At 48.0% G+C, this 27,105-nt stretch overlaps 1 pseudogene; it reads left to right on the top strand.

Moving 5' to 3' along the window:
* The first annotated feature begins 16,211 nt into the window (after positions 1–16,211).
* LOC121448656 lies at positions 16,212–16,644 on the top strand (annotated as a pseudogene).
* The last annotated feature ends 10,461 nt before the right edge of the window (positions 16,645–27,105 follow it).

The raw sequence follows: 27,105 nt of genomic DNA, 5'->3' as shown, positions 1-27,105 counted from the left end.
GGACTCCCTTCTCAGTGCACATCCTCTCACCCCCTTTTGGGCCCCCTTTTCTTTCTCTGTTTATCCGGTCTTGTCTGATGATGCCATCAAGTCAGAGGTGTGGGGCTGGCTCCCACAGGCCAGGCACCATCGCTGAGATGCCCTGGCCATCCCTGTGAGCCAGGGAAGAGTAAGGTTGGTACAGTGCTGGGGTGGGCAAGTAGAACAGCTTTTCGGACACGTATAGAAGCTAGAGATCAGCAGTGAGCATCTTCCTTGGTTGCTCTCCACCTTGGCTTTTGAGATTGGGTTTCTCTCTAGCCTGGAGCTTTCAGATCCGGCTAGAATGGCTAGTCAGGAAGTCTCAGGAATCCTCCTGTCTCTGCTCCCCAGTGCTGGGGTTACGGGTTGTATGTAGGTGTGAGGGATCAAACGAAGATCTTCGAGCTTATGAAGCAAGCACTTATCAAATGAGCCCCCTCTTCAGCTGTTAACTGTGTTTGAGAGAGGATCTCACTCTGTTGCTCAGGCTGGCCCTGAGCGCCTCGGTTCAAACAACGCTCCTGCCTGCTTCAGCTTCCTGAGTGACTGTAACTGCAACTTTAGTCATGCGTCATGACACCTGACCTTTCAAGAGATCACTCAAAACCCGAGAGTTCTGGGGGGGTGGAAACCATGAATGGCCTGCTAGAAAGGATCGAGTGAGACAGACTTGAAGCCAGCAGAGCCAAGCTGTGTCCCAGGGAAGCCATTTATCGTCCTCAGGGGACGAGAACCAGTTGGTATTGTAACAGAGCTCAAGTGGAGAGCTCTCACCACATACTTAGAAGAGCTGTAGAGCTAAGACTCGTTTAAAATACACATCTCTGGAGACCCTGCTTTATCTGCAGAGACAAACGAAGCCATTTGAGGAATACAGAGATGAGAAAACTAGAGAGGAGAGGTAGGGTTGATATCCGAGCCTGAAGCCTGAAGCAGGGATGGACAGCTCCCTGTCAGTCTCTCTCAGATGTGTGCTTTGGCTGTGCTTCGGAGTGGGATCCCCCTGTATGCAGCAACAGGAAAATCAGGCCAGCAGACAGCCTAGGAATTAGGGGAGACTGTAGGGGCAGAGAACGTGGAGCCTTTGTGAGAACTGCAGAGTCCTGGCTGGAGAGAAGGCTCAGAGCTTATAGACACCACCAAGCTTGACAGCCCAAGTTCAGTCCTCAGGACCCACATGGTAGCACTGGTGCCTGCAAGTTGTCCACTCCATGTGTGCACCGTAGTATGCATGCACACACAGACACACAGACAATAAACAAACAAATAAATGTGAAAAAGTAAAACAAAACAACGCAAAAATAAATCAAAACAAAATCCCAACCCTCTGAAGCAGTCCTGAGGGGGAGCACCGTATCCCCTAGCCTTCCTGGCCGAGCACCTTTGTGGAGCCTACACACCTGTGTCCAGAGCCCTCACTCCCAAGGTTCTGTGACTGAACATTTGAACCGAGACCTTCCTTCAGCAGGGGCATGTGAAGCTGACCGGAAGCAGGTAGACTTCTGTTTACCTCCTGGCTCTGACAGCTGCCTTGTACGACCAGGACAGCCATGTATGCCTCAGGGACAAGAACAAGTATGGTTTAGGAGACAGAGGTTAACTGAGGCCTGCTTAGGAGGAACTTTAGATATTCTGACCAGCAAAAGTTATGAAGCAGGAGTGTGTGTGTGTGTGTGTGTGTGTGTGTGTGTGTGTGTGATGTGTGTGTGTGATGTGTGTGTGTGTGTGTGTGTGTGTGTGTGAGAGAGAGAGAGAGAGAGAGAGAGAAAGAGAGAGAGAGAGAATCTGTCACAGCACAACATCCTGTACAGCTCAATGTCCTGTCCAAGAATTCAGAAAATTTAAAGAAAACACAATAATATACATAGTCCAGACTCTCCTTTTTTATCTCTACGTGGCTTATTTATCTTTACTCCTTTAATCTATGACTGTCTATTCTCTGTCTCTTTGAAGACTTGTTTTTTTTAATGATTTACTTTTTAAAAAATAACTCTCTATATCCTTTTTCTTCTCTCTCTCAGCCTATGTATATTTATCCAACACTGTGACCCATTTAGAGGTCTTTTTATCTGAATTTGTCTTTATTGCATGCATATCTGTAAATATTTTTTGACCAGGAACGCCTTTTTTTTTTTTTAATGCTAAGCAGGCATGGCTAGTATCAACACGGCCCTGCCTGCTTGCTCTGTCCAGCCCAACATGGCGGAGGCATGTTCACTGCCTCTGAGACTTCCCAGTAGGAGCTGTCCTCACCACCAACTCTGGGAAGCACCGTGTAGCATATGAACCCTTTTTATCTAAGTAAAGGCTAAATCTGCCATGCAGCACAGTGCACAGCCTGGAAGTATCTCTGTGTATGGCGGTGGGAATCCGCCATGCGCTCCTGCCTGTGCGCTCCTAGCAGAACCAATCCCACAGAGGAATGCAGAGCCACGGCATGGTCTCAGCTACTTTCTTCCCAACCCCTGAGTGGGCACACAACCACCCAGACCCAAAGTGGGTAGCAGTCATCAGTCCCACGTTGAGTGCCATTTTGTAGGTAGGGACTTCTTGTTCATTCCCAGCCCCCCATACCCAAAATAACCACACAGAAACTGTATTAATTACAATATTGTTTGGCCAATAGCTTAAGTGTATTTCTAACTCACTCTTACACTTAAATCAACCAATTTTTATTATTTTATATTTTACCATGAGGCTCCTGGTTTACCGGTAAGTTTCCAACTGATGGCTCACGTCTTTCTCCTCTGGCAGCTACATGGCTTCTCACTTAAGCTACCTACTCTCTCTCTCCTCTCTGTTTAGATTTTCTGCCTGGCTTTACTCTGTTAAGCCATTGGCTGAAAGCAGCTTCTTTCTTTCTTTTTTTTTTTTTTTTTTTGGTTTTTCAAGACAGGGTTTCTCTGTGGTTTTGGAGCCTGTCCTGAACTAGCTCTTGTAGACCAGGCTGGCCTCTAACTCCCAGAGATCCGCCTGCCTCTGCCTCCCGAGTGCTGGGATTAGAGGCGTGCGCCACCACTTAACCAATGGCAATAAAGCATATTAACAGCATACAGAGGGGAATCCCACATCACCTCCCACAGAGCATTTGGGGTTTGGATCCATAGCACTGGTTCTCAACCCTAACAGCACATTTGACTCATTTTGAACCTCTGTGGAACGTACTGTTGATAATTAGGCTCAGCACAACCATGAGAAGGTGAAAGGGAGTAGGATTTAGTGGTTAGCCAGAGCTAGCCCATCACATCCACTCCTTAGTCTGTCTGCAAGAAGCGAGAGGGCCAAGGACTGAACATCCCAAGAGATCTTTCTGAACCATCCGAGGCTTAAGGCCAGCAGCACTGGTCCATTTCTGTGCTGGGGACACTGTAAGTGCCACCTGCTGAGCCAGACAGTGCACTTGGATCCAATGGCGGATATAACAAACCACCCTAAATTTACACAGTACACACATTTATTCTCTTCTGTCTGCAGGTCAGAAATAAAAAAAATGGGTCTTATTTGTCTAAAATCAAGGTGCTGGCGGGGCTGAGATTATCCTGGAGGTCATGGGAGAGAATCTGTCTCTGTTTCCCAGCTACTGGAGGTGCCTGTCTTCCTTGGCTGTGGCCCCTCCCTTCGTCTTCCAAGTCTGCACAGTAGCGAGAGTCGATGGCATTCAGCACATGCTGACTGAAGCAGCTGCCATGAGCATAGTACTGAGGGAATGCACCTGACTTCCTGACCACATGGCTAAGACCACAGACTCGTAGAAAGGTGAATGCCTTGTCAAGGTTACGCAGAGCTGAACTCAGAACACAGGCTATCCGTGTCTTTCCTCTTTGACACCCAGACAGGAGCCTAAATTCTCAAAGCACAAGATATCTAGACCCTTGGGTGACGTTTCTCTTAGACTTGTTGGCTGCTGTTTAGAGGCGATGATAGAAAAGTTCAAGCTTGGTGCTTGTTAGACCTTGGCTCGAATCCCCATTTTACTTTGTATCAGTTAACTATTGCTGCATAACAAAACATCTGCATTAGGATTTTTCCAGAGAAAAAGCACCAATTGAATATACATTGATATATAAGGAAATGATTTATTGTGGAATCAGCTCACGTGATGAAGTCCCACCACATGCCATCAGCAAACAGGAAAACTGGGGAAACATTTCAGTCCCAGACTGAAGGTTTGAGGGACAGGGGACCACTGGTGTATACTCTGGTGCCAGAGGGCAGAATTCGCCAGGCTTGGGGAGAACAATCAGGGCTGAGGGTGTAGAACACTCACCTAGTGCGCATGAGACCCTGGGTTTGATCTCTAGCATGGAAACGAAAACAAAGCAGGCAAACAAAACATGAGATTCAGTTTGCCTTTCTGCCCGTTTGTGTTCAATGTCAGCCCTCAGCATACCGAACTGAATGATGTCTTCTTGCACAGAGAGAGACAAGCGTCTTTATTCCAGCCGCTGATGTGAATGGTTTGCTCTCTGAGAATCCTCTTAAAGACACGCCAGCACTAGCATTTTAGCAGCTCCCTGGGCATCTCTTAGCCCAGTCAACTTGACACAGAAAACTAACAATCATCCTACTCTTAAATCTAGCAGCTTCGTTAGGTGGCAGCTTCTGGTTTCTCATTAGCCAGCGGGATGGCTGGAGGGTTCTAATGTGAGAAGCCAAGGGGCTGATCTTAGATCTGCTCACAGTGTCTATGGCTACCTAGTGGGAAAGCTGGGAGTGGCCAGTCTAGGATGGCCTGAGCTGGAAACAAAGGCTTTGTTCTCTGCAACCTCCTACTGTCCAACAGGCAACCCTGGGCTAGTTGTCAAGGGATGGACACCCTAAAGCACCCTCAACCCGTGGGCTGCGGCCCCTTTGTGGGTCAAACAACCCTTTCACAGATAACTTGTACATCAGATATTTATAAAACAGTTCAGACAGTAGCAAAATTACAGTTACAAAGCAGCAATGAAAATAACTTTATGCTGGGGGTCACCACAATGTGAGGAACTGTACCAAAGATTCCCAGTATTAGGAAGGTTGAGAACCAGCGGGCTAGAGGATCTCCTGCGCTCCAGACAGCCTCTTCCTTACTGCCACAGCGGAGAAGCAATTCTCAGAAGTAGCTGATTGGTCATGCCTCCTGGAGGCAGCAGTCGTGCGCACGCCACTCTGGCTGGATCTTGCTGGCCACTGAGTCAAGACTGGGTTCAAGTGGCAGTGTCTCTGCTTCTTTATAAGAACTTTCCACAGTCTCTTTGCAAAGCGTGTGGACGCCAGGATTGCTGGAAATGCCGGCTCTGTAGTTACCTAGTCACACATGTGTTTAATTCCTCTGGGCCTCAGTTTCCTCTTTATTCCTAACCACGCCTCTCGAGGAGTGAGGATTAGAGGATTTAGGATATATGTAACAATCGCACCTGCCCAGTGCTTCGTCGTGGCTGCAGTGTGCTTTCCGTTATTACCGTTGTTACTATTACTGCAATAATAGTCTTACTATCGCGGTTCTTACGATTATTGTAGTTATCTGTTTCCATTTGCTATCACAAAGTACCCAAGTCTGAAGCATGAACAAAGACAAGAGCTTCTTCAGCTCATTGTTGGAAGTTCCGAGTCCGCCTTCCTATTGGTCAGCTCATCGTTGGAAGTTCCGAGTCCAGCCTTCCTATTGGCCCAGCCTCTGGTGAGGGTGGCTGCTGTCTCGGGATGAATGACATCATGGTGGGAGCAGATGAGATCACATGTCAATACACGAAGCTGGAGAGGAACTCAAGAGGTCAGGCGTGAGACTAGCTCGTTCATTCGAGAGTAGCGCATCCGCTCTGTAAGACCAGCATCCGTGACGAGCATCCGTGAGACCCAGGGCAGTGTTCTCATGAACTGACTGTCCTCCGCTGAGCTCCACTGAAGACTGAGCTTCAGACACATGAGCATTGGGGCACATTCAAACCATACTCACGTCATTGCATGATAGGGAAAGCCATGTTGCGGTGAATTTGGCTTTGCTGGGAAAGGAATGAGAGCAAAGCATCACTGATGTTCAAATTGTTGAGTCCCCATTATCCTTTCCCTCTATTTCATAAGCAGGTGCGTGCTGTTTGAGACAAATACATGAAAAGCATTTAGGGATGGCCTAGGATTTGAACCCAGAGCACCAATAACCCTGAGTTATCAGTGCTTCATTCTGTTAGCTGTGAGAATTGGACGAATTTCTTTGCCCGTCTCTGTCTCCGCTTCCTAACTATAAAATGGAGCTGAGTGTACCTATTTCCCAAGTCTGCTATGGGAGTTGAATCCATTGATCAAGGTGAAAAAGAGCTTTTAAGTAGGAAAGTTCTGGGCAAATATTAGTTATTCTAATCAGTACGTTCTTTTTCTGTCATTTGCACTTCTGACCTCAAAAGTGGGTCTCCGGATGACGGACCTTTCAGAAGATGATGGACGTCTCTTGGCTCTCCAGTTATCTGCGAGCAGGAAACTTACTTTAACTCGTATGATTTTTCTAACAGTTATGGAAGCTTAAAAGTTTCGTTTTAAAAAAAGGGACAAATTCCAAATGCTCAACCCTCTAAAATCAGAAAGAATGACTCACAGGTCACCAGCATCCCTGGAACAGAGTGGCTTCTGTTTTATTGCTATTAAGTAGGATTTAGCTCTATTTTATTAAGGCAATTTTTATAGTCATGTGAGAGGTTAATGCATTTTGCACATAATCCATGCCTAACTCACTAAATGCTGAACCCATTAGAGACCAGCTGCCTAGGGCCGGATTTCAAGGCACAGCCGCATCGTATGAGTGGTGTAGAATGAGCAAGTGAAGACACCCAAGAGTTTAGATGTGTTTTTTCATCTCCCGAAATTTAAAACTTGGACCTTTGCATGTGTGCATATGTGCATTCATGCATGCGTGCGTGCATGCTTGTGTGTGTGTGTGGGGGGGAGGGTGTTGTACCTTAGACACCATCTCATTGACAGAGTCTCATTGACCTGCAACTTACCAGTTAGATTAGACTGGCTGACCAGTGAGTTCCAGGGACCGGACTGCCTCTGCCTTGCCTCTGCCTCCTCAGTACTAGGATTCTAACTAAGTCCATGCCACGGTGCCTGGCTTTGTTAATGTGGGCTCTGGGGACTGAACTTGGATCTTCATGCTTCCCTGGTGAGCTCTTTACCAACTGAGCCATCTCCCCATTCTTAAAACTTGTTCTTAAATAAGAAAACAGGACTCCATCCTGGCAAAGATACTTGGGTACCTATTACTGCTGAGGGTAGGTTCTGCTGAGGATCCATGGACTGATATCCGAGTGGCTAAACCTGGAGGATATTCACGAGAACCAACTATTTCCAAGGCCCTTATAAGTATGTTCACTTCTGTTGTTTCTCCACACCCTAGGACCTGAGTAACAGGGTCTGCCAAGAATAATGGATTTCTTTCTTTCTTTCTTTCTTTCTTTCTTTCTTTCCTTCCTTCCTTCCTTCCTTCCTTCCTCGTCCCTCCGTCCCTCCCTCTCCTTCTCTCTCTCTCCCTCCCTATCTCTCTCTTCCTCTCTCTCTATGACTTTCTCTCTCCTCTCCCCCCTCTCCCTCCTCTCTCTCTCCTCTCTCTCCTCTTCTCTTCTCCTCTCCGCCCCTCTCCCTCTCCCGCTCTCTCCCTCCCTCTCGTTCTTTCTCTGGCTTTTTGAGAGAGGGTCTCTATACATAGCCCTAGCTGTCCTGAAACTCACTCTGTGGTTAGGCTGGCCTCGAACTCAAAGAGATCCACTCTCTGGTTAGGCTGGCCTCGAACTCAAAGAGATCCACCTGCCTCTGCTTCCTGAGTGCTAGGATTAAAGCTGTGCACCACTGCCCATCACTGCTGTTTCTTAAACAGGGATAGATTCTTTCCTCACCATCGCATCCTCAAAGACACAGGTGATTGACATTTTGGGAAGTGAAAGTGACCCTGATCATGTGTGTCTGAAGGCTGGAGGAGGGCACTAGGAAGATGAGAGAACACTTTGTAAGTTTTAAGTGTGAACTTAATGCTTTGGGACGTAGGAATAGGGCAGGGCTCTGTCTTTTTTTTTTCTAAGTCAGCTTTGGTTGAGATGGGTAACATTCAGCCAAGCATACCTGTACACCCTTTTCAAGTGTATGATCTGAGGAATTTAAAGCTTTTGGTTTAATTTGCAGCTATGTGTATGTATGTGTGTCTTTGTGGGGGTATGTGTTTGTGTGAGTGCAGGTGCCCTTGGAGACCAGAAGAGGGCGCCAGAAGACTCACAGGCTGTTGTGAGCCACCTGATATACGCAGGCCCTTTGCAAGAGTAGTAAGTTCTCTTTACCACTGAGCCATCTCTGCAGCCACTTGATGAATCTAAATGGAGAAACCTGTATATACAACTGCTGCCACAGTGGAGATGGAGACCCTGCCCATCATACCCCCTAGTCCCCTGCACCCTCGTGTGTACTTAATCCCCACCCTGACTTCTGTCTTGTGACCCAGGCAAGTGCTGCTTGGTTTTGTCACTATGTCGATGATCTCAGCATATCACTTAAATCTGTTATTTATTGCACATACAGGAACTGTACTTAGTTTTCATTTTTAATTTTTTAAAAAAATTAAAATACAATCACATCATTTCCCGTTCTCTTTCTTTCCTCCAAACCCTCCCATGTAATACACCTCAACCCTGCTCCCTTGAGTCACCATATGGTTGCTGGAAATTGAACTCAGGACCTCTGAAAGAGCAACCAGTGTTCTTAACTTCTCAGCCATTTCTCTAGCTCTTGCTCCCTCTTGAAATTATGGCTTCTTTTTCTTTAATTGTTAATGTTAAGCATGTACTCACATGCATACATATATCCATTTAGTGTTACTGTATGTATACAATTTTGGTACTAATCACTTGGTAGTGGAGAGCCAATTAGGAGGCTTATCCCTGGAGAAGACTATTTCTCCTACTCTCAGAAGACCTTAGTTGCCTGGAGTTCTTTGTTTAGGGGTTGGGTTCCATGAGCTTTTCTCCTTCCAAGTTAGCATGTCTGTGGTGTTGTGTTTCTATAGGTCCAGTGTAGGCAGCCATATTGTTGAGATATCATTTGCTGTGGGACAATAGTCTTGTACTCTGTGAAGATTTGCCACTCATATTGGTTTAATAAAATGCTGATTGGCCAGTAGCCTGGCAGGAAGTATAGGTGGGGTGACCAGAACAGGAGAATTCTGGGAAGAGGAAAGGCTCAGTCTGCAGTTATCACCCAGATGCAGAGCAAGTAAGATGAGAACGCCTCACTGATAAAGATACCAAGCCACGTGGCTAACATAGACAAGAATAATGAGCTAATATAAGTTATAAGAATTAGTTAATAAGAAGCCTGGGCTAATAGGCCAACCAGTTTATGATTAAATGTAGACTTCTGTGTGTTTCTTTGGGACTGAATGGCTGTGGGACTGGGCAGGACAGAAACTTCAGTCAACACCTCTGAGTGAGACTTAAGATGCCATTAGGTTGATTTAAAAAGATCTACCTGAGAACAGCACCAAGTTCTTTGAAAGGGAAAGTCATGATTTCCAAATGAAAACCCCTTAGAGGCTATGTATGACAGTGGGGTGCTTCAGAAGACCAACCTGATTAACTAGACGGCTATCTTGAGAAGTTCTCAACCCCCCACCCCGAGAGAAAGGACTAAATTGAGGGGCAATGAAAAGAATGTTTTAAAAAAGCAGGGAAATACAACAAAAACAGGAATGGAGGGCCAGGTTCTTGAAAACTAGAAAGGACATTACAAAGCTGAAGCTATAATAAAAGAAATACTAGAAGAAAATCATCTTTGAGTTGGAAAAAAAATACATCTTCAACTAGAAATGCTGCCATTGACTGGGAAGTGACTTTGAGGGAAGCAACGAACGTCAGAGATTGTCCTACAACTGCCAGGCAGGGAAAAAAACCAGCAAGAAAGGAGGATGGGGGCTGGAGAGAGGGGCCAGCACTTAAAAACTCTGGCTGTTCTGGCAGAGGACCTGGATTTGGTTTCTACTGCCCACATGATGGCTCATGGCTGCCTGTGACCAGGGGATCTGACGCCCTCTTCTGGTTTTTTTGGCACTGCATGTATGTGATTTTTTTTTCTACCTCCCACTTTATAACCAGGCCCAGGTTGCTCTTGACCACATCACTGTCTGAAAACCAGGGTGGAATCTCATGTGAGTGCTTACAGGCAGCACGGGGAACCAAGGTTAGGAATCGCTTTGAAATCATTAACATGATAGTCAAATTTACAATTTCTCTATCCTAAGCCAAGCATGACTGGGGAGTGAGGATGGGAATTAAGAGTGTGAGGATGTTCTGTGGTGTTTTAATGGAGGCTGAAGAAAGGTAGCCAGCCCCTGAAGGTCAGAGGAGGGTTTGCTCAAGGTCAGACAAGGGCTGGGGTAGTGGGCTAAGAGGGGAAAAGGGAGGTACTAGGATGCAATGGAGTTGAAACACAAAAATTTTGCTAGGTCCTGGCATGTTAGCTGCCTCTGGTAGAACCTAGGGCTTCTCCAATACCACAGCACCTCCCCCGACCACGACCTCCATGGGCATCCCGCCTGTACCGAACAGCCACCAGGATGTCTCCCTAGCCAGAAGTCCCTAGATATTCGGGAACTCAAATCCCTTGCTGCAGGAATGTGCCGGGGTTGACTGTGTCTCTGTCTCTGCATTCCCTGCTTCCTCTTTCCCACGCATCTCTAGTTGCAGTTTCTTCCTAGTCCCCTTCTCCTTCCCCCTTGATCTGCCCTTTTTGTCCACTCTCGTTCATTCCCTTAGTGAAACAAGTATCAAGTGATGCCTCCCGACTGGCAGATGCCAGGGATACAGAGATGAAAGGACCATGGTCCCCCATTGTGGAGCAGCTTCGCCAGTACCAGAGAAGCATGTTGAAAGTTAGCAGAGAGCTCCAGGGCCCTGGGAGCATCAAGGAGGGACTATTGCTTAAATCAGTGCAGGCAGGATGAGTGCAAGAGGTCAGGAAGACAGGAGGGATGGGAAATCTGACATGCTGCACATTCGCCTATGGAGAAGGGAACTGAGCCTTCCAGGCTCAGGTGCAGAAAAATCCTAAGAGTTCAAAGTTCCTGGATCTGCATTTGTTGGGAAGGAGCAGGCAGGGGGTGGCACCAAGGGCTTACTGCTCAATCAGACCAGGAGGCAGAAGTTCATTCTACAACCCCAGCAAAGCACCTTGCAGGAGTTTAGGAGCCCAGGTCAGGAGGAATCTGGGGACCAGCCACACCCCAACTGCTCAGTGGGAAGGAGATGTGAACACACAAGGAGGAGGCTGGTTGGGAGTTCACTACCCCAAAGCCCACTGCTGAGCCCTGCCCCATGCCGCTTTTTCTGGTCACACCTGTGACCCTTATGATCTAGTTCAGGAAGGGTACACAGGAGGTTGTAGAAAAGACAAAACCCCTCAGGAGGTGTCATGGCAGCCCAGAGACCGCTGGGGTCTGTCCGCTTATCTTTCAGCTTGGCAGGTGAAGCATGGACAGGTTCCTGGAGGTTGGGGGTTGGGTCATCTTTCTAAACAGAGACACATGCTAGGAGTATGTGTGCGGGGGAGGGGGAGGAATGAAGACGGTGGTCAAGAACCAGAAACCCCGCCCCACCTTGACACACATATTGAACAGGAAGGTGGGTGCCGTGTGAATGACCCCTGACTGTGAGGCTGGGGCGCCTGTGCGGCTGAGGTGCCTTTGGGGCTGGGGCTGGCGGCTCAGCGTTGTTCAGCACGTGCCTTTCCCCAGCTCACTACCCCACTCCCATTCTTAGGAGCGCCTTTCTCTTTTTGTAACAAGTTGTCTCTATTTCTGTGACCTTCCTATGTGTCTGGTATGATTCTCTCTGTTTGCGGGTTGAAGCAGATGCCCCCAGAATGCTGATTCGTGCCTCTAACAGAAGCACTTGTAAGCCTGCACAACACAGGCAGCCCTGCAGAGAAGGGCATCCTGGGGGGGGGGGGGCATTGGGCAGGGGCAGCTTCCTGCCTAGTTAAGTGGATAAATGGCAGCATAATACAGCCCCTAGCCGGGAACTAACCTGCTACACAGATCCTTGTGGGAATCCTGGGCGGGGGGGCGGGGACAAACAAAACAAAACTTATGAATAGGTTTTAAAGAGCTACAAAAGGGTTCCCACGGGGTGCAGCTGGACTGGACTCCTCACTCCAAACATGGGGAGTCTGTGGTCCTCTTGTATGCTGGCACTGGTTTTCTGTGCACCTGTCAGGAGGTCCCCCTCTCCTTGGGTCACCAGAGGGACAATCTCTTCATCACGTTGCCTGCCTTGCCTTGCCCCATGAACAGTTGTGCTAATCTCTGCTTTGCCTGGCAGGCGGGAGCAGAGAGAGTCAGGGCTACTGGACTCACCCGACTGGAGCTGCTCTGGACCTTGGCACTGTTACTAGTATCCCTCAGAGCAGTAATTACTGGCACTTAGCCTGGGTTAGTGATCTGGAGCAAGGAGCGGGCCAGCATGCGTCTCCTGCTGCCAGCAGACCAACCACGGGCAGAGCTACAGCAGTTCGTAATAGTAACAATGGTGATAATAGCTATCATTTACTGGACACTTACTGTGGGCCAGGCCCTGCTAGGTGTTTTTCATGGCAATGGAGCCTTCTCCTTGCTCCTCCTCCTCCCCAGTTTCTCCCCATCCTTCCTTGCTTTTGTTTGAAAGCAGAGAAAGTGAAGGTGGCTCTGGGCAGAAGATCAAAGTGGATCAAATGCATCCTTAGTCCTACGTGGCCTGGGGTTGAGCACCAGGGTCAGGAAGATGAAGCCAGACAGGGATGGGCAGAACTCCGTCTGTCTTGGGGGTTTCAGCTGCCACGTGGAAGGACCCCCTCTTTGTTTGATAAATAAATTTTCTTTCAAGCCCAAGCATGGCTAGCTTTCTTACACAGGTTAGAACTGCTTGTCTGGGCCCTCCTGTATCAATGAATGATCAAGACAAACCGCCACAGAGCTGCCCAAAGGCTAGTCCCATCTGGGCAGTTCCTCAGTGGAGGCTGTCCTCTCAAATGACTCCAGGCTGTGTTGAGCTGACAGCTAAAGCTGCCTGCCACACAGACACAAACATGAGTCACCGGGCAGAGTAGCCACAAGCCACACCCATTGGTGCCATCCTGATGTTTGGCCTTTGGCGGGGTTGGGGCATCAGAGGGAGGCTGGAGGAACTGACTGGCCCTAAGTGTGACTTGGGGTCTGCTCAGACAAAACATGGATGGTGCTGACTTGATGTGGCAGGGTGGTGGCCACAGGTGACTTGGGGAGAGCCATCCCATGAAGTCGGGGTGGTGGTGGTCAGAAGTCGTATTAGAATGGGTTCAAGGATCACTTACCTGGAGAGGCGGGTCGGTGAAGGTAGGGAGGCAAGATATTCTTTGGAAGAGTTTTGCTATAACTTAGAGAGTTCAGACAGTAATAGAAGGTTAGGAAGGGGCTTGTGGAACACAGTAAAGGGATGCTTTTAAATGGGGACTGAGCATGTCAGTGGTAACAGCTGAGTGAATTCGGCTTGAAGTAAAATTAATTGCAGTGGGGAGACCTGTCCACTGTGGGTGGCATGATTCCCTAAAGGGTGCTGAGAACCAGTATGCGTCCATCACTCAGTTCTAACGGTGGATGTGGTGTGTCCAGCTGCTTCAAACTCCTGTGGCCTTGTCATGATGGCCTGTCCCCTTAAACTGTGATCCCGAATATCCCCTTCCTCCTTTAAATTGCTTTTGTAGGACTATTTTTTACAGAGATTTTATTATTTGTGTGTATGCATACAAAAGTGGGTACACACATATGCATGCAAAGTGTCTGAGGGGGATCCCCTGAAGCTGGAGTCACAGGTGGGAGCGGAATCCCCTGAAGCTGGAGTCACAGGCTGCCCTGCGCTGCCCAGGGGCATTGCTGGAAACCAAACTCCAGTCCTCTGCAAGAGCTGCAACTACTCTTCATTAATGTGCCATCTCTCCAGCCCTTTGTCAGATTATCTTTATCAAAGCAACAAGAAAACTAAGACAATGTCTATCACCAAACTTCTCAGCTTATCATCACGTTGGACCTAGAAACGTTGGCCTCTCTCCCCTCCCTGATTCGCTATGGCTCCATTTCCTTTGCAGAGGCATGGTGGGTGGTGAGGTCATTGCCTCTGCTTCTGGTCCTAAGCTAAGGACACATTGTGTGAACCAGCTCCCTCCCTCTCTTGGGGCTGAGTCTGATGCTTGCGGTAGAATTCTGTGGCTTCGTGCTGCCCCCGCTCCGTGTTTCTGCCAACTCAAGGCCTCCATCAGTGTTTCCTAAGTGGTGGATGAATGGGTGGATTCCGAGGACAGGGTTACTGCACAGCTCTCAAACATTTATCTTGAATCTTGGAAATGTAAGAAAAATTGGCCCATCTGTTTCTATATTATATCAGGATAGCAAGAAGCCACAGAACTAGGCAGCTCAATCATGTGTGACAACCCCAGAGAGAGGCGGGATGTATCTGTGGCAACCATTGTGTGTGTATGTATGTGTGTGTGTGTGTGCGCACGTGCAAGTGTGATCACTGTGTAGAAGACGTGTGGTTTGGTATGTTGCTGGATGAGTGTGCCGTCGTCTTGTGACTGTATCTAAGTGAGCCTCTATTTCCAGGAGTGTGTACACTTACACACATCCACATGCCCTTGCCTTCAGGGAAGCGGGAGCTCTGCTCACTGCCATTTTTCTGCACCCATAGGGTGAACTTCTGAGGAGTCTTTCTTTTTTAAATCAAATTCTTGACGCCCATACAAATATAAGCACTATCCCTCCTCACTCATTCAGACTAATCTGGGCTGAGTCGATTTATGAATTGATCAAAACCCCAGAACTATTTAAGAAGCTAAGCCTCATTTGCCAGCCCCCACTGGCTTGTGGTGACCTCAGACGTAACTCCTCCCCTGAGAAAAGGTTGCTTCCCCTACAAACAAGCACTTGAGGTTTGTGCAGCAGCAGAAACTCCCTGAGTTTCCACCATCTTGTTCAGGATACGGTGTCGTTCAGAAGTGGAATGTGCCAAATGTAGCTTCTGCGACAGGAACTAAACTTGAAACTTCATTTAATTTTAATGAATTAAGAGCAAATCTACCAATAGCCACAAATAACATAAAACATCTAGGAGTAACTCTAACCAAACAAGTATAAGACCTGTATGACAAGAACTTTAAATCTTTGAAGAAAGAAATTGAAGAAGATACCAGAAAGTGGAAAGATCTCCCATGCTCTTAGGTAGGTAGAATTAACATAGTAAAAATGACAATCTTACCAAAAGCAATCTACAGATTCAATGCAATGCCCATCAAAATCCCAGCAAAATTCTTCACAGACCTCAAAAGAACAATACTCAACTTCATATGGAAAGGCAAAAAACCCAGGATAGCCAAAACAACACTGTACAGTAAAAGAATTTCTGGAGGCATCACAATCCCTGACTTCAAACTCTATTACAGAGCTACAGTACTGAAAACAGCCTGGTATTGGCATAAAAACAGACAGGAGGACCAATGGAACCGAATAGAAGACCTGGATATCAATCTACACACCTATGAACACCTGATTTTCGACAAAGAAGCAAAAAATATAAAAAGGAAAGCATATTTAACAAATGGTGCTGGAATAATTGGATATCAACATGTAGAAGAATGAAAATAGACCCATATCTATCACCATGCACAAAACTCAAGTACAAATGGATTAAAGACCTCAACATAAAGCCAGCCACACTGAACCTTATACAAGAGAAAGTGGGAAGTAGCCTTGAATGCATTGGCATTGGAGACCACTTCCTAAATAGAACCCCAGTAGCACAGACACTGAGAGAAACAATTAATAAATGGGACCTCCTAAAACTGAGAAGCTTCTGTAAAGCAAAGGACACAGTCAACAAGACAAAACAGCAGCCTACAGAATGGGACAAGATCTTCACCAACTCCACATCAGACAGAGGTCTGATCTCCAAAATATACAAAGAACTCAAGAAATTGGTCATCAAAAGAACAAATAATCCAATAAAAAATGAAGTACATACCTAAACAGAGAACTCTCAACAGAGGAATCTAAAATGGCTGAAAGACGCTTAAGGAAATGCTCAACATCCTTAGCCATCAAAAAAATGCAAATCAAAATAACTCTGAGATTCCATTTTACACCTTTAAGAATGGCCAAGATTGGAGTCACCTCCAAGATGGCCGAAGTGGAGCAGAAGAAGAAGCGGACCTTCCGCAAGTTCACCTACCACGGCGTGGACCTGGCCAGCTGCTGGACATGTCCTATGAGCAGCTGATGCAGCTCTACAGCGCCTGGCAGAGGCGAAGCCTCAACCGTGGCCTGTGGCGGAAGCAGCACTCGCTGCTCAAGCGCCTGAGAAAGGCCAAGAAGGAGGCGCCGCCCATGGAGAAGCCCGAGGTGGTGAAGACATGATCATCCTGCCCGAGATGGTGGGGAGCATGGTGGGCGTGTACAACGGCAAGACCTTCAACCAGGTGGAGATCAAACCGGAGATGATCGGCCACTACCTGGGCGAGTTCTCCATCATCTACAAGCCTGTGATGCACGGCCGGCCTGGCATCGGTGCCACCCACTCCTCCCACTCCTCCCGCTTCATCCCCCTCAAGTAGCTGAGGCTGTGGCCAATAAAGACTCATGTTCAGAAGAGAAAAAAAAAGAATGGCCAAGATTAAAAACACTGATGACAACTTATGCTGGAGAGGATGTGAGGTAAAGGGAACACTCCTACATTGCTGGTGGGAATGCAAACTGGTAAAGCTGCTTTGCATATCAGTATGGTGATTTCTCAGAAAATTAGGAAACAACCTACCTCAAGACCCAGCAATACCACTTTTGGGTATATACCCAAAGGATGCTCAATTATACTACAAGGACATGTGCCCAACTATGTTCATAGCAGCATTATCTGTCATAGCCAGAACCTGGAAACAACCTAAATGCCTCTTGACCGAAGAAAAAAATAAAAAAAAAAGTGATACATTTACACAATGGAGTACTACACAGCAGAAAAAAAAATAAGAACATCTTGAAGTTTGCGGGGAAATGGATGGATCTAGAAAACATCATATTGAGTGAGGTAACCCAGACCCAGAAAGACAAATATCATATGCACTCACTCATAAGTGACTTTTAGACATAAAGCAAAGAAAAACCAGCCCACAATTCACAATCCCAGAAAACCTAGACAACAAAGAGGGCCCTAAGAGAGACTTACATGGATCTAATCTACATGGGAAGTAGAAAAAGACAAGATCTCCTGAGTAAATTGGGAGCATGGGGATCGTGGAAAAGGGTAGAAGGGGAGGGGAGAGGGAGAGAGGGGAGCAGAGAAAAATGTAGAGCTCAATAAAAACAATTTTTAAAAATGACCATGAAAAACTAAGTCTTAGATATCAGCATCACAGATGTCATCTGAAGAATTTGAACTGGGAACAGGATGCACATGCGCAAACACACACACACCACACACACGTCTACACAGGGCCAGCTGCTGCAATATTGAGCTGTGCTCTTCTGGACCCTGCATCCCCTGCCTTTCTTTCCCCACTGCATCCTCACATCCTCAGCTCCCAGCCTGGTGCCCGACACTGCGAGGCGGTGAATGAGCATCAGCTCTCGGAAGGCACGCAGCCAGGGTGGGTCTTCAGGGACTCACACTAATGAATAGAATAATGGAGACTGATACAATAAGTGAAAAAATAAATATTGTCTGTAGATAAATGAGTGCTTCTGAAATGCTGGATAAATATCTTCCCTAAAGAGTTACATAATGGCTTTATAGAGAACTTTATCTTAAGAGTTTATTAAAATTGCTCTCTCTCTCTCTCTCTCTCTCTCTCTCTCTTTCTCTGTATTAGAAGGGGCTCAGCATTTCTTGATCTATTCCTGAGCCCCACCCCCATCCTCACTCATCAGTGGATCCACACTGGAGTTGACTGTCTAGGATCTGTGGGCCCACTTTTGCTTGGGCTGTGCCTTGCCCTAAGCAAGAGACTTTGTGAGAACTGCCTCTGAGAACAGCAGGAGCCTTGGTGACGACACAGGGCCCACTTACAGGGCAGTGGGGACAACACAAAGACAGGTTCCTCTGAAGAATCTCTAACATTCAGTAATCATAGGAGCTATTCATCATCACTATTAGTACTAGTATTTAAATAATCATTTCCTCTGCTTAGAATCTGGTGGCTGGCCAGTTAATTGAGAGGAAATATTAAAAAAGGTATTATTGATGACTTCATTTTTTTTCGCTTTTAATAAGGAATTGTAAAGTCAAGACACACAATACTTTATATATACCCCAAACCTAAAAAGTTTATGCACTAATGATTTCTGTATATTTTTAAAGCTATGGAATGGAAGATCAAAATATAAACTAGAAATAAATTGGACATCTAGGCCACAGGGAAGTGGAACTCAGTGCTCCCCTCCCCCCACCCCCGCCATGCTGCCCTTCTAGAAACTCCACGTAGGTTATATCCTCAATTCCTCTTCACACGGGATCAGGTGACACGTGCCGTTTGGCTCATTCTTATTTACTGAAGATGTGCTGAGCACACTGGCAAACCACATTTGATATACTTTCTCCTCCCCAGTCTGGAGTTCTCCTTCATTGTCTCAACTTCTGCCTTGGAGTTGAGGGACTATTCCTTGAGAAATTTCTTCGCACGTATCACACGAGACCCGTTTGTCTTCCACTCCCTCTCCCAGTGTTTGGACACCAAGCACACGGCTAGGCACTTCCTTCCGACAGCTGGCCAGAAGTCCAAGCATGTAGCAGACACTTAATAAATACCCATAGAAAGGGTGATTTTCCCAGCCAAGAGGACAGAAGAGATGTGGAATCAGGAGGTGTGGCTGAAGTCTTGATTCAGCGCGGACTCTGGGCAGCTCTACCGAACCGCGTGGAGCCTCAGTTTCCCCATCTGTAAAGTGGGAATCCATGTGCCACTCAGTGAAGCAAGGTTAATCACGGAGTTCTTGATAGAGCTTGAAGGATGTGTGAGAGCTCTGTTGTCACGCAGATGCGGGCGCGTGGCCCAGCGAGCCTCTGGGCTCCCTTCTGGGGCTGAGCAATGGGAATGGATCCATGTGTAGAAAATATTTGCTAATTATTGTCTGCTTTGAATAATTATCTGGAGATCCTGGAATCAGCCCTTCCCACAGATCAAGCTGGCACGTCTGCTGCCGACCTTTAAGCAATCGGAGTGGGGGTAATTACAAAGCCCTGGTTTCTCTCTAAATATAGCCGTTCTCCTGCTAAAGGTCAGCTCAAGGGAGCACAGTTTGATAATTGCAAGCAATTTGATAATGAATTGGGGCAAACATTCCCAGGGGTGCAGTCAGAGGTTTCCTGTTAAAAAGACCCCAGGATAGGGGCACCTGATGGGGAGGTCTTGGATTTCTGACTCTTACTGGAGAATATCAAAGTTCTAAGAGTAAAGTGGTAACCACCCTGGAAGATGGTAGACTTTGTGGATGGTTTGTGGATGTATGTCCCTCACCCCAGGATCATGGGCTGGACCCTTTGTGTTCAGGGTGCCCGTACGGAGGGGAGGTGAAACCTGCTAGAGATGAGGCCCAGAGGTTATTAAGCCATTGGACACATTGCCCTTTGAAGGGATTAATGCTGGTCCCATGGAGTTAGTTCCCGAGAAAATGGGGTTTATAAGAAGAGCAAAGACACCTCATGTGTGTGGCCTTTTCTGCGTGCAGCTATTTCTCTTCTCAGTTCCTCACCATGTTGTGACACCACCATGGGGGCCCTTAGAGGTCAACCAAACAAAGCTGTCCGACTTGGATGTGCAGTGTCTAAACTATTAGCTAAATAAACCCAGCAGCAGAAAGTGGATTAATACTAGCAGTAACTATGGTGATGCGTGCGCGCGTGCGTGCATGTGCGTGTGTGTGTGTGTGTGTGTGTGTCTGTCCGGGGGTGGGGTACAGTCTCCACACTAGGGTTCTCAGAATCCTAGGGTTCAGAGGCTCTGCTATGCTCTACAGTTTGTTTTCAAGTGGTGTGCCTCATGTGCACAGAGGAAACTGCGATCCTCTGTGGCTAGGACCCCTGAATGAAGACACCAGTCAGGGACGACTTGGGCGTGAATCTTGGTCTTGTTGTGGAAGTCTGGACGGGTTTCCTCATGGATACTGTGGTGCTAATGAATTACCGCTCATAAGGTCATAGGTAGACGCAGTGAGGAAATACATGGGAATCACTAGGCCAACCTCAACGTGCCTGGAAACAATGGAGAAAGTTAGGGCAAGCCACCCTCTCCTGGCCCCTTGGCTTCATCCTGAGTGCGCCAGAATGGGCTGACATTCCTTGCAGCCCCTTCTCTCTTCAATCTGTCTGTCCCCAACCAGTATTTACATTGGGAACTTTTTTGGAGAGAAATGGCCTGAAATAAAAAGAGAATAGAGAAATCAAATTTCAGAAGAGTGAGCGGGGATGCTGAGATGGCTCGGTTGGGTAAGAGTGTTCTCGCAGAGGTCCCGAGTTCCGTTCCCAGCACCCCCACTGGGAGACTCATAACCTGCTGTAACTTCAGCTCCAGGGGATCTGACAGCTTCTGAGGGCGCCTGCACTCGTGTACACAACCCCTCACAGACACATGTGCATACGCATGGTCTAAAGTAAAGTGTAAAAAGCAAAGTATGAGACTTGGTGGCTACGGTGGGAGTCAAGGCCTGGCTGCGTCCCTCTTTCCTTTACCAGACTTATGGTTCCACTTTCTTTGCTGGTCCACCTCATCTCTAAGCTCTCACTTCACTCCGTATTTTCTGTTCAAAACTTTCCCCCCCACTATTGCCTGGCGTTTCCAAAAGCTATCTTTTACTAGAAAAGTCCTTCCGGTTCCTTTAGGCTTAGCAGGACAATGTTTAATAGAGCTGAATGGCAATATTCCATTTGCCAGCAGGTGTCGCCATTGAGCACTCAATGTGCTCAAGCCGTCAGCGGCTCTCAATTACGCACAGGTCCAGCCCGGGACAGAGCAGGCTCCTCAGGACAAAGGCTAAACCCTGACTGTACGGCGTGCTGTCAGCCAGTGATGGACACTGCAAGGAACGAATGGAAGCTGAGTGGAGGGCCGGGGTTCTTTTAGACAGGATGGGTAAGGGAGGCCTGGGCGTGGCGTGTGGAAATGCCTTAAGGTCACACACAGGTGACAATGTGTAAGGTGTGTTACCTGAAGTCACAGGTTTTCTTGTTTATTACAAAATTGAGGGTTTTGCTTCTGAACCCTTGTCTCTTAGAGCTTAAGGGGTAGACATCAACTTCTTTCTTTAGGGATCTCTCCCCACAAAGAGTTTGGTTCTGGATCCTTAGGCAGACCCAAGCACCAGGAAAGATGGTGCAATGGGCATCTTCCCTCTGGTTACCAGCTCCAGAACACCTCACAGGGGCTTCTCATACACCCTCTGTTATTTCTGGTCATGCTGGACATAGGGATATTTCATGCTCTCCTCTTGGTTCCTTTTGCTTGGGCATCTTCGCTCAGAGGGGCTGATAAAAAATGAGTCGGCCTGCTGTCTTCTGCCTTACTCTGCCCCCAGCAGGGTGGAAGCGGGGCTTCTTCGCCAATCTCCAGGAAGTAGGGGAGGTGGTCTGTCAGCCAGGGTACTGACAAGGTCAGAGAACAGCCTTGCCCTAAAGGTTCAGGCTCCTCCAACACAGAGACAGAGGTTTGCTGGCTATTTCTGTTTTTGTCTGAGGCAAGGCCCTGGAGGCCGTGGGCAAGACGCTGGCTTCCTCATAGGAGGGGGCTTGGTGGTGAGGAGGGAAACCGTGGGTGGAAACCCAGTTTGGATAGATCTGTATATTCAACTGTCACCTCTGACACTTGCTCAATACATCCCAGCCTCACGCTGCCAGTTCTCCCGACCACTTGTAGGCTCTGCTGAACACAAGGGTCACCGTGTGTCTGTGCCCACACACGTGTTCAAGCCCACGTCTGCTCCTGCAGGGAAAGTGCGGGTTCTCCTCCCTTCGAGCATGGAGGGCAATTAAGTAGCTAGTTTTCATTTTACCCAAAGTGAACAGCGAGGCTGCCAGGCAAGAGGCAGGAGGAAGCGTTCCATTAGCTCCCGGCTGGCTTGGGAGAACTTGTCTAAAAATATGGAGGAGAAGGAGTATGAAGGGGTGTGTAGGAGGGTTGTCCCCACAATCAGGACAACTGGGGCCACCATGGCATGTGTGCCCAAAATGTCTGTGCTCAGTGCTTCATTTAACACAGGCTCTCTCCCACCCCAAGACTCCTAGCAAACTTTTCACAAATATGGACGATTTTTATCTCCCCCCTCAAAGCCCTTGAAAAGAAAAACAAAAGCCAAGAAAAGGACGCTGAATGACAGGGCATGGGAATACAATGTGAGGATTGCTGGGTGGGCCAGACCAATCAGCTGTCTTTGGAGCTCTGGCTTTCTGTGGTGGTCTCTGAGAGGCTGGCCAGGAGGTAAGGGGTGCCAGTGGGGTCGGGCATGCCTGACACCCAGTTAGGACTCATTCACCAGCTGACCAGTGAGGCTGCTCCCTTCCAGCTGCTTGGTGGCCACTTGGTCACAGCTCCAAGTGCAGAGGGCGCTAACTGGATACCAAAGCCCAGATGACTTCCCATGGGCCCCACCTGGCCTTGCCCAGAGTCTGGCTTGCTTTCCTGCCCCTTGCTCTATTCCTAACTCATTTTCTCAGGCATAATACTATTCCTCTCAGGCAGAAATGCTTAAAGAGCACGTGACAGAGCAGAGGCGATGTCAAGGTCAGGGTTGGGAGGAAGGAGTTGGGATTAGGTAACTGAGGGAGGAGAGGCCACAAGGTCACGAGGCCACCAAGTTGGTCACAGCACTCAAGGGGAAGGCAGAAGGTCTTTCTTTGCCTGATACTGGGCTCTTTTGGACAAGTTCAAGTCCCTGGAGAGTGAACTTGTCACTCTGGTCCTCAGATGTTCTGTTTCTGCCCAGGGTGGTCGTGCTAGTGTTTTCAGGGAAAACACGAGGTCACAATGAATTATGCATGTGTTCTCTGGAGGGAAGTGTGTCTCGTACCCTTTCCCCAGACAACACTAGAAACATCTGCACACTGCCGTCCCTGGCGTCCAGGCTCAGGGTGGAGCCTCACTTTACTATCTCATATGCCCAAAGCTCCTCTGATGTAAGCTGTAAGAACAGGGTATTCTGACTTTCCACTCCCTCCCTGGATGGCTGTCACCCAGTCAGGCCCTTTCCTTGCGACTCTCCAGTTCCTGCACTGTCATGGGTGGCGTCTAGTTCTCTGCTCCACTGAGGATAAACTGGGTCAGATAACTTGCTTTGGCCATGGAACACGGACAGTGGTGACTGAGTCTCAGTTTGGAACTGAGACCCAAAGATGCTCCACTCTGTCAATTTATCTCTTTTGCACCCAGGATTGACTGTGCAATGTGCATGCTCCCGGAAGGCATATGCTTTTACGCAGAAACCCAGAATTAACCAGGGAGAAAACCTGAGCCAAGCCTCAAGCCTGGGGCAGCTTGGCCCATGTGAGTGCACTCGAGACCAAGAGTTTGAGAATGAATGGGCATTGTGATAAAAACAATAAAAAATAAAATTAATAAAATTAAAAAAAAACACAGAGGTAGAGAACAAAACACAGAGAAAGAGACTTAAAGGAAAAGGAAGAGGAGGGAAGCATTCTAGAAATTCTGTCCTGGAGCTGAACTCGCTCGAGAAACCATCACATCCTCTTAGCAAGTACAGCGTGGGGCTGGCAATCTCACAGCAAACCGGCCATTGGCTGCTCAGTGGGCCACCTTCTGCACTTCTTATGTCAACCCGAGCTCCAGAGGAGCCACACACCCCCTCTCCAGAATGAGGCTGGAGAAATTAGCCAGAACTTTGTTTTCAGAACTACCCCATGGGGGACCCGAGTGGACGCAGCTCCTACTGGGGTGATGCACACTGAAGTCTGTCAAGAGGAAGCCAGGCAGAAGTCAAGACCTCAGAAGGCCAAGGGCATGCAGGATGGTTTGGGAATAGTTAAGAAGACACATGTTGACGCGGAAGCCTGGGCAGCAACTCTACACACTGCTGAGACATGGGGAAGACGCAGGAATGAAGAAAGAGTTTCCTAATCAGTTTAAGCGAGCGGGCGACGGATGACTCCTCCCCAGGAGTCTGCAGTGCAGGGAGAATGGCTGTAATTGCAGGCACTTGGCAGAGAAATCAGACGCCCGCCTCTAGTCCCTTAGGCTGCCATCCCTGGGGACCCCAGTTCAGAGACCCTCCAATAGACACTTGGCTCCCTGAGTTGAGACCAGCTGATCCCTGCGGATGTTGACCGGATGTTTATATATGGCTTGGATTTGGGTTCGGGGCTTCCTAATTGCCTGGTTTGTCATTTAAAATGGGACGTGCAAGGATTAGGATGCCTGTGGAATTTTGATTCTAGCTGGGTTTTCTGTGCTGAGGGACGAGTCTTGGCTCAGGGATGTGTGCCAGGTATGGGGGTCTCTCCAGCATTCTAGAAGTGCCCGTGGCACAGAGATTCATGGCAACTGGGTCTATACATATACACCAGTCCTGGCTCCGCCACCATGACTTTTGTGGGTGTATAAATATGTTTGTGTGTGTGTGAGTTTGTGAGTATGTGTGTGAGCCCTGGTATGTGTGTGTGTGTGTGTGTGTGTGTGTGTGTGTGTGTGGTGTGGTGTGTGTGTGTGTACGTGTGTGTATAGGCTAAAGGACAACCTCAAGTGTTGATCCTCCTACACTAATTTTCCTTTAATTTGTTTTTTATTTTTTTGAACCTGCTCTCTCACTAGCTTAGAACTCCCCAACAAGCTAGACTGGCCACCCCGTGAGCCCCAGGGATCCTACTCTCTCTGCCTCTTGAATGCTGGGATTAGAGGTGTGTACCATATGCCTAGCAGTTTTTATATGGGTTCTGGGGACCCAACTCGGATCCCCATGCTATCTCCCCAGCTCTTGACATTATTTTAACAAGTAAAGAGCACTGAGCAAGTACTCCATGAGCTTTTGCTATTGTAATATTAAACACATACCCGATTGTCCACATGTCCTACTCAGAAGTCCTTTGTTAATCTTTATGCCTTCAGAAATGGCTTTGTGTGTTTTTGTTTTGACGATACAGAGTCTTACTATGCTTTACAGGCTGGCCTTGAACTCAATCCTCCTGCCTCAGCTTTCCAAGTGCTGGGATTATAGGTATACACCAAGTACGCACAATCCGAACTGGTTTTGAGCAGTACAGTTTAGAGTCTGGGAGTTTAGAGTCTCAGCACTTAGCTGTTTCATGTCCAAGAAGCTGAGATTAAGAAGGGCAGGTAACTTCCCAAGGTCGCCTAGGCAGGAAGCCCCAGACACAGGAGTCCACACCAGCTCCCCCTGTGTTTCCCCCCAGAGCATCTCACGGTCCTGCAAACTGTACTTCTCTCTTCCTAGAATTCTTCTGGTGTCTTCCCATTTCTGCTGCTTTGCACAGATTCCCTCTGCCTGGAAACTTCTGTCCACTGGACATAAACATCAGAGCAGGGTACCTTAGGCCAACATGGCCTGTGCTCTGAGCACCAGGGGGCGTGATGCACAACCACAGCCACAAAGGCACGGGAGCCTGGGCCAGGCACGGTGGCCACTGGGCATATTGACTTTGCATTAGATCGCACAGGAGGGAGGCCTAGGAAACACAGGATGTTAGTTAAGTCAACTCTGCCTCTCTGCTTCTGTCCTCTTTCATAAAAGCAGTTCCATGAGGTACTTGGAACATACTTATACTAAAAATCATTTGATTTTGATCTGACGTTGAAACAATGTGAGTCTATCCTATGTTTATGCTTACAGACGTCTGTCAGATCTCTAACACGGGCATTTCTCTTGCACCACTCTGGGGCAGGCATCTCAGGACTCTGGGCATACACTCCCGCCCATCAGCTGATTCTCCATTCATCTGTCTGTCTGTCTGTTTCTCGTTTCCTCTCTCTGTGTGTGTGTGTGTGTGTGCGCGCGCGCGCGTGCGTCTTTCTGTGTGTGTGTGTGTGTGTGTGTGTGCGCGCGCGTGCGTCTTTCTGTGTGTGTGTGTGCGCGCGTGTGTGCGCGCGCGCGTGCGTCTGTCTGTGTGTGTTCATGCCGTGGAATGTGCAGGGCCATCAGAGGACAACTTTTGGGAGTCTGTTCTCACCTCCCATCTTGTTGCGGCAAGGTCTCTCTTGCTGTTTCTCCTGCTCTACCGTGTGCTCCAGTCAATCTGGTCTCACAGCTTCTGGGTGATTCTCTTGTCGCTGCCTCCCATCTCATAGCAGGAATGCCGGGACTTCCTTCCTGACTTCCTTCACGAATAGACTACAATGCAGAAGTGTAAGCCAAATAAATCCTTTCCTCCTTAACTTGCTTTTGGTCATAATATTTCATTACCGCCTTGGTAACCCTAATTAAGGCAATTCCTTAATAAGAGCCACCATCACACACAGAGAATGGTTACCTAGAGTTTGGAAGGAACCCCCAAAGATGCTGGTGGAACTCTGTCTTTGCAGCAGCATCTACTCTCTTGGTGTTTCTCAGGGTACTGTGTGGGAACGTGGACCCTGGCGAGTCTAGGGGAGGGGCAAAGTGATACAGAAGAGTTCAACCCTGGATGGAAAGGTAGGAATTCGATGGCTAATTTGTCACATGAAGTAGTCCATGACATAAAATGATCAAATAAGCATTAAAGAACACTTCCAATGAGTCAATAAAGTTTATTTAAAAAAAAAAATCTAAGTGACCAGAAAGCATTAGGTCACAGCACTTCCCCCTCATAACCTAGGACATCTTAGAGTTGATGAAATCAAGTAGCTGAATGCAGTGACGTCAGCTGTCAGTAAGCTGGGAACAAATTGACTTAAGTTCAAAGGGAGCCAGGAGGCCAGGGAGAGAATGGCGGGCAGTCACTCTCTTCCTCGGAAATGGCCCCTGCGGTACTGGACTGTTCAGGAGGATCAGGCTCTTTGTCGGGGCTGCATGCAGGGGGAGCTGCTGCGTGGAGGGAGAGCCGGTTGCACTTAGGAGAGGCGACTCTTTGTTGGGTAGAGTGTTCCACGCAT

The sequence above is a fragment of the Microtus oregoni genome, unplaced genomic scaffold (assembly GCF_018167655.1).
Source record: "Microtus oregoni isolate MIOR12 unplaced genomic scaffold, Mior012 000005F_ref0000423, whole genome shotgun sequence".
NCBI classification, from domain to species: Eukaryota; Metazoa; Chordata; class Mammalia; order Rodentia; family Cricetidae; genus Microtus; species Microtus oregoni.
The sequence above is the reverse complement of the archived record's forward strand: the minus strand, read 5'-3'. Positions and strand labels throughout refer to the sequence as shown.